Source organism: Entelurus aequoreus, linkage group LG01 (genome assembly GCF_033978785.1).
Source record: "Entelurus aequoreus isolate RoL-2023_Sb linkage group LG01, RoL_Eaeq_v1.1, whole genome shotgun sequence".
Lineage (NCBI taxonomy): Eukaryota > Metazoa > Chordata > Actinopteri > Syngnathiformes > Syngnathidae > Entelurus > Entelurus aequoreus.
In genome coordinates this window covers 67,803,461-67,819,522 of record NC_084731.1, presented here as the reverse complement: position 1 = coordinate 67,819,522, position 16,062 = coordinate 67,803,461, and the positions used below count along the sequence as shown (strand labels likewise).

At 42.6% G+C, this 16,062-nt stretch overlaps 1 protein-coding gene across 1 annotated transcript in view; it reads left to right on the top strand.

Annotated features, from left to right (window-relative positions):
* Positions 1 to 2,463: 2,463 nt before the first annotated feature.
* LOC133656108 (cold shock domain-containing protein E1-like) overlaps positions 2,464 to 16,062 on the top strand; it is an 87,064-nt gene continuing 73,465 nt past the window's right edge. The window contains exon 1 of the mRNA XM_062056968.1: positions 2,464 to 2,597. The gene's annotated coding sequence lies outside the window, so the exon portion shown is untranslated. The remainder of the gene's footprint in view (positions 2,598 to 16,062) is intronic.

The following is a 16,062-nucleotide window of genomic DNA, read 5'->3' as shown; positions in this document are numbered from 1 at the left end:
TGTGTGTGTATATGTATGAAAGACTCAATATGTGGAAACATATAAGAAAAACCCAGACACCATCTTTGTAGTCATTTTTCTCCTGCGTGGACTTTCGTCTTCCTTTACAATGAGTGAAGCTGCAAGAAACCTTGTGTCTGCAATTGTAAATAATTTAGTTTTTAAGTTTTGTGTTTCTTGTAGAATCTATATAAAGTAATAAACATTAGCCTGTTGTTAAAATAATGAAAAAAACATCAAATATATTTGTTTTATTGTATTGTTACATGAATAGCTGTTGTATTATTATAGGATGGCTTGTTAAACATATCATAGGATTTTCAGAGGGAGGAAAAACCAAGACATTTAATATAAAATGAATAAATAAAAAGAAAAAAATGGCTAAAAGCATTTCATTTCGTCCCGTGCATTTTTTTTACTCTCCCTGAGACGACGGGACTACGTTAATCTCAAGCCCTGGAAGTTACATTTTATTGTTTGCATTATTTGTTTCAGCATTGCACTTTGAAGATGGTCCCTCAGCTCTTTGGCAGCTTTGGCTCTTTTTCAGATCAGCAGATGGACTCTAAGTCTTTCTTATTTACAGTATATATAAACGTTTCTCATTTCTATTCAGACTTCCATATATATTTAATTTCCTTAACGGCTTGCCATAATATATATATATATATATATATATATATATATATATATATATATATATATATATTATATATAGGGCAGCACGGTGGCAGAGGGGTTAGTGCGTCTGCCTCACAATACGAAGGTCCTGAGCAGTCCTGGGTTCAATCCCGGGCTCGGGATCTTTCTGTGTGGAGTTTGCATGTTCTCCCCGTGACTGCGTGGGTTCCCTCCGGGTACCCCAGCTTCCTCCCACCTCCAAAGACATGCACCTGGGGATAAGTTGATTGGCAACACTAAATTGGCCCAAGTGTGTGAATGTGAGTGTGAATGTTGTCTGTCTATCTGTGTTGGCCCTGCGATGAGGTGGCGACTTGTCCAGGGTGTACCCCGCCTTCCGCCCGATGCAGCTGAGATAGGCTCCAGCGACCCCCCGCGACCCCAAAAAGGGACAAGCGGTAGAAAATGGATGGATGGATGGATATTATATATAAGCCAAATTATCCCGATCCAGATATTACTTTAATTCAAGTAATTAAGTAATATTTCCAGGGCTTGAATTTACAACCATTTTAGTCACATATATTCCCAAAATGTAATCTGTGCAACTTCAAAATATTTGGGAACAAACAATTATTGTATTGTGAGCGAAAGTTGTGGCATTAGCCTCTATGTTGTGAATTAATAACATAGAGGCTAATGCCATGACTTTCATTGTGTTTCAGTGTATCTTGAAGGATCATGCAAGAAATTTCTTGTTGACGCTGTAAACAAAATGTCACAGTGCAAACCCATGTTTGTTGTTGTACTGAACACAGATTGAAAATAAACCGACTGAAATATTAATAATTACAATGAATAATTTCTAAGTCTTTGTTAGCCGTTTGTGAAGTTTTGTGCTTGTGCGCTACGTTCGCTCGCATCCTGTGCAGGAAATTGTGCTATACTACCATGAGGAGAATCCTTTAAAAACTATACTAATTTATTACTCATTGCTACAATCGGCCCTCTGAGAGCAGCCATAACTGTGAGGTGGCCCCCTGAGAAAAACGAGTTTGACACCCCTGTATTGAAATAATGCTGCGTAACATGTATTCATCCAACGAATATTTTTGAAAATAGCGAGATAACCTCGAAATATAGATATTGCGTTATTTCAAGGAAATTCAAGCATCGAGCGTAGTGTAAATAAACACTTCCGATCCATTTCAATATTTTCAAATATAAACCATGTTGATCATTTAACATCCTTATAAAAATACAAATATTAAAAAAGTGAAGTGATCATACTAATAAATAAAAAAAGATAAATAAATAAAAGACAGGCTTATTCAAAACCACTTCAATTCCTCCCATAAAGACAATAATTTAAAGACTTTTTCTATTTTCTACTATTTTCCAAGATTTGAAATCAAAATCATTAATCCAATGGTAGAATTTGGGTTTCACCTTAACAAATCGACTTTTATGAATGAAAAATGTACTATAAACATAATATTATATTAATAATCATTTCTAGATTGTTATCTTTCATAAATATGAACAATTTAATCTCCTCTATTGTAAATAGGGACCTCTCTATTCTTTTGTCTTTCAGTCAACTTCCCCTCACAAAATAAATGTACAGTATCACATTCCAAAAATACCTGAATATAGCATATAGCACTGCAGTGTAATCATTAATCGGGTATATTCAATTCGTAACTCTAAATTGTTTTTCTTTAACTTGAGGAAGACTTAGATATGTAATATATTTAGAATGTAATGAATTGTAATGTAATATATATTATCTTTCTACTTTTGACAACACCAACATGTTTCGTAAAGCGAGATGGGGTGGTTACTATCTTTCCTTTTTACAGACTCTTTGGCTCCTGCTCCCTTTGGCAAATCTCGCGATAGGAGCCCTCCGCGTCACTACGTAATGTGCCGTGCTGCTTCTAGCGGCGCTGGTGACAGTGCTGAAAGCTGTTGGGGTGAGTTTTTTTGGTGTTAATATCGACGCCGAAGCGTTGTCATTCCGACACATGTGCGTACATTACGGACAGGTCGGTCGTGTACCCGCGAGTTTTGAGAAACAACCGAGTTTGCGGGGGCCAGCATAAATCACCCGTGTTAGCATTGCTAAGCTAGCTGCCTGCCGCTAGCATCACGGGCGGCCTAGCAAGCTGGCTCTCCTCCAGCCAAAGAAAAAACCCCCTCGGTTATTTTAATCTCCGCTTTTAAGCTATTATTTATAATTATGTGTGACGACGTATTAGTTACCAGATGAAATATGGTTTAAAAAAAACTAAACAAAATAAGACCAGCTTGGGAAATTCCGTGGCGGCTTCTTTGTTGTCTCCTTTTGATCGGCGTTAACGTGCAACCACTTTTAGTCTGCGTTTTTCTCCAACAAATATAAACGCTTACTTTTTGTGCTACGCACACATTCGTAGAACAATGGGTGCACGTACTGTATTGTTGCAATTGTGCTTACTAAATTATACAAACAGCAATAATAAGCTTCAAAGTGAGTTTATGCCACTTTGATGTAAACAGTCCACTTTATGGATGCTCCCGCGGATGTAATCGAGCGTCAACGCCCTGGACATAACCACTGAAAGCTACATGCTAACCTGCCTGAATTGTCCACGCAAGGTCATGTTAAGCTAACGCAAGCTAGACTTTGTGACAATCGCTGCCACCCACCCCCCAAAAAAATTTAAATACAAATATTGCTTAATGGTAATAATGCAAATATAGTTTACTTAAATGTTAACCTGTCATGGTATGCCTACGGTGTCGCAACTTGTTTTTGTTGGAGGTAGCGTCAGGCCGTGTTGGAGCATGGCTGCTGCTGGGAAGTCACATGGCGAGAGTGCCAGAAGAAATGTTGTTGTTCTGGAACATTCTGAAGGGTAAGGGGCTGTTGAATCTTGCCCCACTTTTGTGTTTTTTCTTCGCCTGGAGGATGTTAAAATGTCGCGTTAGGCAGGGGGTCCCCAACCTTTTTTGCACCAGGGACCGGTTTAATGTAGGCATTATTTTCACGAACCGGCCTTCCACGTGTGGCAGAAAGACATAGAAAATAAGTAGTGATGTCCGATAATGGCTTTTTTGCCGATATCCAATATTCTGATATTGTCCAACTCTTAACGGCGTGGCGAAGTTGGTAGAGTGGCCGTGCCAGCAATCGGACGGTTGCTGGTTACTGGGGTTCAATCCCCACCTTCTACCATCCTAGTCACGTCCGTTGTGTCCTTGGGCAAGACACTTCACCCTTGCTCCTGATGGCTGCTGGTTAGCGCCTTGCATGGCAGCTCCCGCCATCAGTGTGTGAATGTGGAAATACTGTCAAAGCGCTTTGAGTACCTTGAAGGTAGAAAAGCGCTATACAAGTATAACCCATTTATTTATTTAACCCTTGTGTGGTGTTCAGGTGTGTGGGACCTGTTTTCGATTTTTATTAAAAGAAAAATGATACAATTAATTCATTTTTCAAACAGACTCACTGGCTTTGGCTCATTTTCTGTGAAGAACATATATCAGAATACATATTTAATGAACACACACCATACACCCCCCTACACATTTCTATTACATATAAGATGTCCGGGGTCCACTGGACCCAGGGCTAATAGAAATGTGGAAATTGATGTTCTGTGTACCACACGCCCACACACACTTACACACACACGAACATATACACACACACAGCAGGCCTAGACGGGGAGGACAGAGTGTAGGTACACAGAACATCAGAGGGTGAAATGTGTGACAGAATGAGCGCAGACAGTGTTGAAAAACAATGTTGCAACCTTGTGTGGGAACCGCAGGTGCAGAAACACAAAAGAAGAATCCCTGTGGGATGCAGAAACTGGCAGAGACATTTCCATGCAATGTTCATATTGTTGTTACTCAGCCAGTGTTTGTGGGTCTTAGACTTAGACTTACTTTTTATTGTCGTTCAAATTTGAACTTTACAGTACAGATGAGAACAAAATGTTGTTGCATTAGCTGGTTGGCAGTGCAGGATACAAAAGCAATAAGGTGCAGATATAAATAAATAGATTACTGTAAAGATAAATATATTGCACTTTTGCATATGCATCTACGTTTATGGATGTATGTTATATTGTCTTTATATTCCAGCGAGTTCATCCATTTTTGGGGGGAGTTGAGGGGATTATTATGATGCGTTCAAGAGTCTTACGACCTGAGGGAAGAAGCTGTTACAGAACCTGGAGGTTCTGCTACCGAGGCTGCGGACCTCTTTCTAGAGTCCAGCAGTGAAAACAGTCCTTGGTGGGGGTGGGAGGAGTCTCTGCAGATTTTCTGAGCCCTGGTCAGGCAGCGGCTTTTTGGGATCTCCTGGATAGGAGGAAGAGGAGTCCTGATGATCTTTTCCGCCATCCTCACCACTCTCTGGAGAGACTTCCAGTCTGAGGCACTTCAGGCTCCAGTCCAGACAGAGATATAATTGTGCATGCGCTGCTGAGCTCGTTTTACAAGAGCTCAGGTGTGTAGGGACCAGGTCATATTGTCAGTTATCTGCACCTCCAGGAACTTGGTGCTGCTTACCATCTCCACTGCTGTGCCGTTGATGAAGAGTGGAGCGTGGCTGGACTGGTGCTTCCTGAAGTCGACAATGATCTCCTTGGTCTTGTCGACGTTCAGGATCAGGTTGTTGGTTCTGCACCAGTCAACCAGATGTTTCACCTCCTCCCTGTAGTCCATGTCATTGTTGTCACGGATGAGGCCCACTACTGTTGTGTCGTCCGCATACTTCACAATGTGGTTAGTAGTGGACCTGGCGCAGCAGTCATGGGTCATCAACGTGAACAGCAGCGGACTCAGGATGCAGCCCTGGGGGGAGCCGGTGCTCAGGGAGATGGCACTGGAGGTGTTGTTGCCCACTCTCACAGACTGGGGTCTGTCTGTGAGGAAGTCAAGCAGCCAGTTGCATAGGGGGGTACTGAATCCAAGGGTGGCCAGTTTGCACACCAAGTGCTGCAGGGTGATGGTGTTGAATGCCGAGTTGAAGTGTGCGGACACACATCCGCACGTGTGTGTCCTTTCCTTCCAGATGTGCTAAGCTCAGGTGGAGTGCAGAGGAGATGGCGTCCTCTGTGGAGCGGTTAGGGCAGGGGTCGGCAACCTTTACCACTCAAAGAGCCATTTTGACAAGTTTCACAAATTAAAGAAAACAATGGGAGCCACAAAACTCTTTTGAAAATTTAAAATGAAATAACACTGCATAAAGCTTTTTTTGCTTTGTGCTATGTTTTAACCAGGGGTCTCAGACACGCGCCTCGGCCCGCACCTTAACATGAAAATGTAATGGTAGTGCGGCCCGCAGGTTTTAAATGAATGGCGCTGGACAGCGTCATACCAACCCTCCCAATTTTTCCGGGAGACTCCCGACTTACAGGGCGTGATGGCACTTCTTCTTCCGCCCTCTATAGCCTGCTCAAACAGCGTACCTGCTCAGCCACATGTTAAATGTAGCTTCTGCTTGCACACGTAAGCAACAGCAAGGCATAGTTGGTCAACAGCCACACAGCTTACACTGACGGTGGACGTATAAAACAACTTTAACACTGTTACGTTACAAATATGCGCCACACTGAACCCACACCAAACAAGAATGACAAACACATTTCTGGAGAACATCCGCACTGTAACACAACATAAACACAACAAAACAAATACCCAGAATCCCATGCAGCCCTAACTCTTCCGGTCTACATTATACACCCCCGCTACCACCAAACCCCGCCCACCTCAACCAACGCACAGGTGGGGGGGTTTGGTGGTAGCGGGGGTGTATAATGTAGACTGGAAGAGTTAGGGCTGCATGGGATTCTGGGTATTTGCTGTGTTGTGTTACAGTGTGGATGTTCTCCAGAAATGTGTTTGTCATTCTTTTTTGGTGTGGGTTCACAGTGTGGCGCATATTTGTAACGTAACAGTGTTAAAGTTGTTTTATACAGTCACCGTCAGTGTAAGCTGTGTGGCTGTTGACCAAGTATGCCTTGCTGTCTCCTATTGTGCAAGTAAAAGCTACATACAACATGTGGCCAGGCTGGCACGCTGTTTGTACAGGCTATAGAGGACATTAAATTCGGTGCCATTAGGGCACGCCCTTAATTTAGTTGTTAGTAGGGTTGGGTATCGTTTGAATTCGAACGATTCCGATTCCTGACGATTCTCGATTCCGGTTCTTTTAAGAGGCAGGGTTAAAAAAAAGTTTAGGATATTTTAAATGAGCTAGCTAACCTACAGTCTTTCTGAATGAAATAGTCTGACATTCTCCATCAATTTTAATTCTCCATCCATCCATCTTCTTCCGCTTATCCGAGGTCGGGTCGCGGGGGCAGCAGCTTAAGCAGGGAAGCCCAGACTTCCCTCTCTCCAGCCACTTCGTCCAGCTCCTCCCGGGGGATCCCGAGGCGTTCCCAGGCCAGCCGGGAGACATAGTCTTCCCAATGTGTCCTGGGTCTTCCCCGTGGCCTCCTACCAGTCGGACGTGCCCTAAACACCTCCCTAGGGAGGCGTTCGGGTGGCATCCTGACCAGATGCCCGAACCACCTCATCTGGCTCCTCTCGATGTGGAGGAGCAGCGGCTTTACTTTGAGCTCCCCCCGGATGGCAGAGCTTCTCACCCTATCTCTAAGGGAGAGCCCCGCCACCCGGCGGAGGAAACTCATTTCGGCCGCTTGTACCCGTGATCTTGTCCTTTCGGTCATAACCCAAAGCTCATGACCATAGGTGAGGATGGGAACGTAGATCGACCGGTAAATTGAGAGCTTTGCCTTCCGGCTCAGCTCCTTCTTCACCACAACGGATCGATACAGCGTCCGCATTACTGAAGACGCCGCACCGATCCGCCTGTCGATCTCACAATCCACTCTTCCCTCACTCGTGAACAAGACTCCAAGGTACTTGAACTCCTCCACTTGGGGCAGGGTCTCCTCCGCAACCCGGAGATGGCACTCCACCCTTTTCCGGGCGAGAACCATGGATTCGGACTTGGAGCTGCTGATTCTCATCCCAGTCGCTTCACACTCAGCTGCGAACCGATCCAGCGAGAGCTGAAGATCCTGGCCAGATGAAGCCATCAGGACCACATCATATGCAAAAAGCAGAGACCTAATCCTGCAGCCACCAAACCAGATCCCCTCAACGCCTTGACTGCGCCTAGAAATTCTGTCCATAAAAGTTATGAACAGAATCGGTGACAAAGGGCAGCCTTGGCGGAGTCCAACCCTCACTGGAAACGTGTCCGACTTACTGCCGGCAATGCGGACCAAACTCTGGCACTGATCATACAGGGAGCGGACCGCCACAATCAGACAGTCCGATACCCCATACTCTCTGAGCACTCCCCACAGGACTTCCCGAGGGACACGGTCGAATGCCTTCTCCAAGTCCACAAAACACATGTAGACTGGTTGGGCAAACTCCCATGCACCCTCAAGGACCCTGCCGAGAGTATAGAGCTGGTCCACAGTTCCACGAACGGGACGAAAACCACACTGTTCCTCCTGAATCCGAGGTTCGACTATCCGGCGTAGCCTCCTCTCCAGCGCACAATTTTAATTCTATTAACTTTTTATTAACTTTACTATAAATTCCTCACAGGGCTGTTTTCAACTGGAATATAAATATCAAATCTATGAACTTTAATATAAATATTTATAAATTATGAATACATTTTCCCAGGGGTACACTTTCCTCAAGAGAGCTTTATTTTTGAAAACCTCATGAAAACACCTTTACACATATGTGTATGATGCTGCAGGAAACCTCATGAAAACACATTTACACACACAAGTGTATGATGCTGCAGGTACTTAAAAATGTTACTGTGCTCCCACTGATGGGCTAACCTGGTGCAGAAAAGCAAATAAACAATAAACAACTTGCAAAACCCAGTCCAGATTAGCAGCAGGTACAGTATAAAATCAGAGACAGTTCTTGTTTAGGAAAATGACCATATCCGCCTTCTCAGGCAGGATGCGTGAGCGTTCTGGACAGATAGTGTCTCCTGCTGTGGAAAATACACGTTCGCTGGGTGTGGAAGAAGCTTGAACGCATAAATAGGAGAAAGCGAGATCTGACAGCAAAGGATAAGTCTTGTTGGTTCCACCCCAATGCAGCAGGGTCGTCAGACATAAGTATCGGTGGAACGTCCTGGTACATCTGCAGCTCTCTCCACTCGTTTCTTGATGGACATGGAGCTGTGTTATTTCGCAGTTATTTAATTTTTTTTTGTAAAGTAAAGCCACACTTTCGACCGCCGACGCCCGCTATCCATGCTTGAGCTTGACTGACTCGCTCGGCTATGCTAACACTTCCGGGGGTGGGCGCTTCTTCGTTGGTGTTCAGCGGCTTCTTCTTCCGGTCGGCGGACATATTTTTTTCCGGTCGGCGGACTGGGTATCGAAACTAGGAATCTAAATTTAAACTTTTGAACGAATCCGGGAGAATCGGAAAGTTAGTCCCGGTTCCAATCGATACTCGATACCCAACCCTAGTTGTTAGGGTGAAAATCGGAGGATGTGTGCCCTGGGAGATTTCTAGGAGAGGCACTGAGATCTGTAAGTCTCCTGGGAAAATCGGGATGGTCGGCAAGTATGCTGGGAAAATCTGGAGGGTCGGCAAGTATGCAGCTGAGCCGCATCAGAGTGGTCAAAGAGCCGCATGCGGCTCCGGAGCCGCGGGTTGCCGACCCCTGGGTTAGGGCGATAAGCAAACTGGTATGGGTCGAATGTGGGGGGAAGTCTGGAGACAATGTATTCCTTTACCAGCCTCTTGAAGCACTTCATTACAGATGTTTTTTGGGATAAGTCAGTATTTTAACATAAAAGTGTTTGATTGCGAGGCATCAAAAGCCACAAAATGCAACGGGTCCATCAGACCCACAAACACTGGCTGAGTAACAACAATATGAACACCACACAAGGGTTAATTACAGATTCCGATATCAACCGATACCGATATATACAGTCGTGTAATTAACAGCTTATTATTTAAAATTTTGTTGTGATGCATTTAACAATGTAACAAGGTTTTCCAAAATAAATCAACTCAAGTTATGGAAGAAAATGCCAACATGGCACTGCCGTATTCATTGTTGAAGTCACAAAGTGCATTATTTTTTTTAACAAGCCTCAAAACAGCAGCTTGGAATTTGGGACATGCTCTCCCTGAGAGAGCATGAGGAGGTTGAGGTGGGCGGGGTTGAGGTGGGGGTGTATATTGTAGCGTCCCGGAAGAGTTAGTGCTGCAAGGGGTTCTGGGTATTTGTTCTGTTGTGTTTATGTTGCGTTACGGTGCGGATGTTCTCCCGAAATGTGTTTGTCATTCTTTTTTGGTGTGGGTTCACAGTGTGGCGCATATTTGTAACAGTGTTAAAGTTGTTTATACGGCACCCTCAATGTGACCTGTATGGCTGTTGATGAAGTATGCCTTGCATTCACTTGTGTGTGTGAAAAGCCGGGGATATTATGTGACTGGGCCGGCACGCAAAGGCAGTGCCTTTTAAGGTTCATTGGCGCTCTGCACTTCTCCCTACGTCCGTGTACACAGCGGAATTTTAAAAACTCATACATTTTACTTTGTGAAACCGATACCAATAATTTTGAAACCGATACCGATAATTTCCGATATTACATTTTAAAGCATTTATCGGCTATCTAAAAATAAGTGCATGACAAATTAATACATGAAAAAAACTCACCATAACATTCAATTAGTGGGAGCCCCTGGCCCTTTCCCTTAGCAAAAAAGCTCTCCATAGACTTTTGTTTTTTTGCTTAATTTTGCTTTGTTTTGGCTTTAGTATCTGATGTATTATAAGTGATACATCACATTCAAGGACAAGAGCATGGATATATAAGAAAGCTAAAAAATACTTGACATTAGTTGTAATCGATTTCTGTGGGTTACTATTCCCATTCTAAAAGTTATGTATTCATATTTTGTGCAATATTTCATACGTAGATACACTGTTAGCTTTTTTTGGTCCAATTTTCCATGCGTAAATACATCCGTTATTGCTAACTACTTATGATGTACAATAATACCAGCACTTTAACTTACCAGGCCAAAGGAGATGTGTATTTTTTTTCTTCAGCTCAATTATTATATGCAACAATTTAGTACTTCTCCATCTGCCTTATGCACATTAACTCCTATGGTCACTTTGTTCCTGATCTTAGGTCATCAACCCAGCTAGATGGAACCAAGCTTTTGGCTACGATTTGGCACCTTTACATTTTATATGTTTATTAATGTGCCTTTGTCCCATGTGACAAAGATGTAACAAATATAGCAAATGGCGACTTAGTATTAGGAGTTTTATAATGCATCTATGAACAACCTTATTGGTGTGTCTGGTGGGACTGGCCAAAGTTAAGTAGGAGAAAATGCGGTCTGTTATAAACTACTTAATGTCTCTGTGTGGCCCGGTAGCAAATGCGTCATGGTCCCCGGACCAGTGGTTTGGGACCACTGGCCTAAGGGGTGTGCTAAAAGTGGGTTTTGTGGTCCTATACTAGACCGTTGTCTCGGTGTGTTGCATTCAACCTTTTGCCCGTTTAAAGTAGCAGTAGGGTGGAAAAACAAGTTGCCTCATATTTATATGATTTATGACACTAAAAGGCTTTGAAAGTTTGCGAATGAATAGATTCGATAAAAATATTATGCCTTGCAATTTTCAGAGTTAATGAGGAAGCCAGTCAGGTGATCCGTGATGTAGAGGAGGAACCACGGATCCCTTCCCCATTGACAGCATTGCTAATCAAGCAGACATTGTGAGAGCCAACAATGATTACTTTGGGGAAAAATTAGGATCCAGAACCTCATATTTTTTAGCCTGAACACAGAGGATGAGCAGTAAGTTTTAGAGGCCGAGTGTTAAACGCAGTGGTGTGCCATCAGGGCCAGCAAGGCCTTCTCTGCTGGCCTAACATAACCAGAAATCATGATCATAATTAAAGATACAATTATTTATTAATTTTCTTTCCCTAAATATCTAAAATTATTCATATTCTCTTCAGGTCATATTATGCTCGTTCCAGTGCTGTTGGTTTTAGTTTTAGTTTGTATCCAATCAGAATTCAGCTAGCTTATGTTGCTATGCTGTACAAAATCTGCCAGACGCCTTCAGATTCAGCAATGCAGGCGTCCGTGCACTGTAAGTGAACAGGGACATACAGTAATAGACGGTTGCGATAGCCAATCAGATCACAAGTTGTTGTCAGTAAGGCCTTCTAAATGGCCTAACGTTGAACGTGACATTTACATGTCCTGTGATTGGATACACATCGGGGCCGTTAGCGGATGAATTTGAGAACACAGAGTTGAGACAGTTGTGATAGCCAATCAGATTGCAAGTTGTTGACAGTAGCTGTTCTGTTACAACTAAAAGTTGTAAACTCTTGTTGTTAAAGTGTGTCATGCTTGTCATTTAATCAACATTGTTACATGTGTATTTGTCGCCATCATGTGGTCAGGGCAGTAAATATATCTTTGAGAAGTGTGTACTTTGAATCACACTTTATTGACCGGAAGTTGCATGAGCCAAGCAGAGAAATTTACGGTATATGTTTTAATTGCTGATGCGTTTTAATAGATTTTTAAATGCGCCAGGAAATAACCCGTTTTGTATACTGTTGATGTGTTTCAATGCACAGTAGGGTGCACATGTGTTCCTGTATAGTATTTCTCCAGCAATGATCATGTGGTGACATCAATTATGGTATTTTGAGAGGTAATCATTGAAGTCTGAGATCACTGAAGGCCTAGGTGGGAAACGCACGGCTCGCCACTGGTTAAACAGATGTAACTTTATTGAAACACTATAGCATCAGCAGCATTGCTAAACTAACCATATTAAACCACAATTAAACACTTACTTTACAATTTCCACTCTTGCTGCTATGACGACCGTCGGTACGCTCCTTTTAGATGAAGATTCCATCAAAGTCCTCACAAAGGGTTCCAAAAAAATTGCAGCAACTAACATCTTTTTTGTTATCTCGGGGGATGTTAAAGTGGACTAGTCTTTCGGCCCATGGCCACATTTGTCTACTAGCAGGTGAGAGCTGCATGAATTATAATTTAGAATTTACTTCTAGCAAGTTCAAAGAAGCAGCTGCTGGCTTATAGTTTGTCAACAATTGCAGCATAAGCTAGCTTTAGCTCACTGCTATCAATGTGCTGCTAAAATAGTTGGTCTGCGTTAGCGCTTATAATAACAATATCACTCACATTTGGTTAATTTTCAGGTCATGACATATGGACTATTGTTGGCGCTTTCGGGATGTTTTTTAGAGGGATTTATGGGCGCATCAGAGAACCCTCGATTTGTTGACTTAATTGTTAGTTATTTATTTGTGTTCTTGTCTTTGTGACTGATAAACGGCACATATTTTTTAGTTTTGCATATTTCCAGTATGACTGATCTAATAATCTGGTCAGAGTGTAGAAGCGTGACTCCAGTGACGTAGAATCTACAGAAATTGCCAAAGACATTTTGAGCGGAATATTCAAAACAGCCGTCTGAAAGTGTGGCATTTTGTGATGTTTAGACGATATTTTCACATACTTTGCGTAATGTAAATACAATTGGACATGGTTTAACAGATACAATGAAATAGGGCTGGGCGATATGGCCTTTTTTAATATCGCGATATTTTAAGGCCATATCACCATACACGATATGTATCTCGATATTTTGCCTTAGCCTTGAATGAACACTTGATGCATATAATCACAGCAGTATGATGATTTTATGTGTCTACATTAAAACATTCTTCTTCATACTGCATTGATATATGCTACTTTAAAACTTTCATGCAGAGAAGGAAATCACAACTAAAAAAAATCACTATTTTTTCATACGGTGTTGATCTGGAAATGTTTGCCTCTGCATTTTGATGGTGTAGGCGTGTGGCACCGAACGGAGATGTTGACATGCGGAGTAAGCACCTCCTCTTCTTCATTCTCCAGCAGGTGACTTTTCAAATGATGCTACATATTAGCAGTAATGGTACTTTTTATAGCAACGCTTTCACCCCACACTTGACAAATTACGGTTGTCTGTTCGACATATTCCCACTTGAAGCCAAACCACCGCCAGACGATGGACCCCCTGCTGTTTTTTGGGGGAATTAATTATTCCTTCATTTGTTACCAAATTCGCACATTATTTCTCTCAAATTACTGCTAGCATCACAGCTAACGTTAGCCATGCTGCTACCTCTTTGCTGCGCGAGGGCGTATACGTATGTGACGTATGACGTGACGTATGTAGAAGCTGCGCTTGCTGTCTGTGAGAAGGAGAGACAGGAAAGAGCTAGGAGAGCCTGTAGTGTAATGCCAGCAGCTAAAGGCCTACTGAAATGAATTTTTTTTATTTAAACGGGGATAGCAGATCTATTCTATGTGTCATACTTGATCATTTCGCGATATTGCCATATTTTTGCTGAAAGGATTTAGTATAGAACAACGACGATAAAGATTGCAACTTTTGGTATCTGATAAAAAAAAGGCTTGCACCTACCAGAAGTAGCGTGACGTAGTCAGTTGAACATATACGCAAAGTTCCCTATTGTTTACAATGATGGCCGCATGAAGTGAGAGAGATTCGGACCGAGAAAGCGACAATTTCCCCATTAATTTGAGCGAGGATGAAAGATTTGTGGATGAGTAAAGTGCAAGTGAAGGACTAGTGGGGAGTTGAAGCTATTCAGATAGGGAAGATGCTGTGAGAGTCGGGTGGGACCTGATATTCAGCTGGGAATGACTACAACAGTAAATAAACACAAGACATATATATATATACTCTATTAGCCACAACACAACCAGGCTTATATTTAATATGCCACAAATTAATCCTGCATAAAAACACCTGCGTGTTTGTTATGCTAGCTCCTAGCTCCTCTGCTAGCTCCTAGCTCCATAGAACACGCCAATACAATTCAAACACCTGATCAACACACACAATCACTCAGCCCAAAAGACCGTTTACCTAACCCAAGGTTCATAAAGCTTATATATTTTTAAAAAGTTACGTACGTGACGCGCACATACGGTCAAGTTATCGAATGTTTAGCAGCCAAGGCTGCATACTCACGGTACCTGATATTCAGCTGGGAATGACTACAACAGTAAATAAACACAAGACATATATATACTCTATTAGCCACAACGCAACCAGGCTTATATTTAATATGCCACAAATTAATCCTGCATAATAACACCTGCGTGTTTGTTATGCTAGCTCCTAGCTCCTCTGCTAGCTCCTAGCTCCATAGAACACGCCAATACAATTGAAACACCTGATCAACACACACAATCACTCAGCCCAAAAGACCGTTCACCTAACCCAAGGTTCATAAAGCTTATATATTTTTAAAAAGTTACGTACGTGACGCGCACGTACGGTACGGTACGTGTTATGCTAACTCCTAGCTCCTCTGCTAGCTCCTAGCTCCATAGAACACGCCAATACAATTCAAACACATGATCAACACACACAATCACTCAGCCCAAAAGACCGTTCACCTAACCCAAGGTTCATAAAGCTTATATATTTTTAAAAAGTTACGTACATACGCAAAAAAAAGCCAAAGCTGCATACTCACAGTAGCACGTCTGCGTCTTTGTCATCCAAATCAAAGTATTCCTGGTAAGAGTCTGTGTTGTCCCAGTTCTCTACAGGCGTCTGTGTATCGAAGTCAAAAGCTCTCCTGGTTAGAGTCTCTGTTATCCGAGTTCTTCCATCTTGACTGCATCTTTCGGGAATGTAAACAAAGAAGCGCCGGCTGTGTACTGTTGTGGCTGACTACGTTCGAAAAATACGTCCATTTCGCACCGACAACTTTCTTCTTTGCTTGCTCGGCTTCCTTCTCCATAATGCAATGAACATGATTGAAACAGATTCACGAACACAGATGTCCAGAATACTGTGGAATTATGAAATGAAAACAGAGCTTTTTCGTATTGGCTTCAATGTGGAAGGCATACCCGTGTTCGCCGGTCTACGTCACGCGCATACGTCATCCTCAGAGGCGTTTCGAACCGGAAGTTTAGCGGCAAATTTAAAATGTCACTTTATAAGTTAACCCGGCCGTATTGGCATGTGTTATAATGTTAAGATTTCATCATTGATATATAAACTATCAGACTGCGTGATCGGTAGTAGTGGGTTTCAGTAGGCCTTTAAAAGCAACTGCGTGAGAACGCATACTCGAATGTCACGATATAGTCATTTTCTATATCGCACAGAGACAAACCCGCGATATATCGCATATATCGATACATCGCCCAGCCAGCCCTACAATGAAACACAATTAAGCATATGAAGTCAACTTGTTTTTCCACTCTACTGCGACTTTAATGATAGAACATCTGACTACAGTGGAATTGGTTCTTGAACAGGGTTTG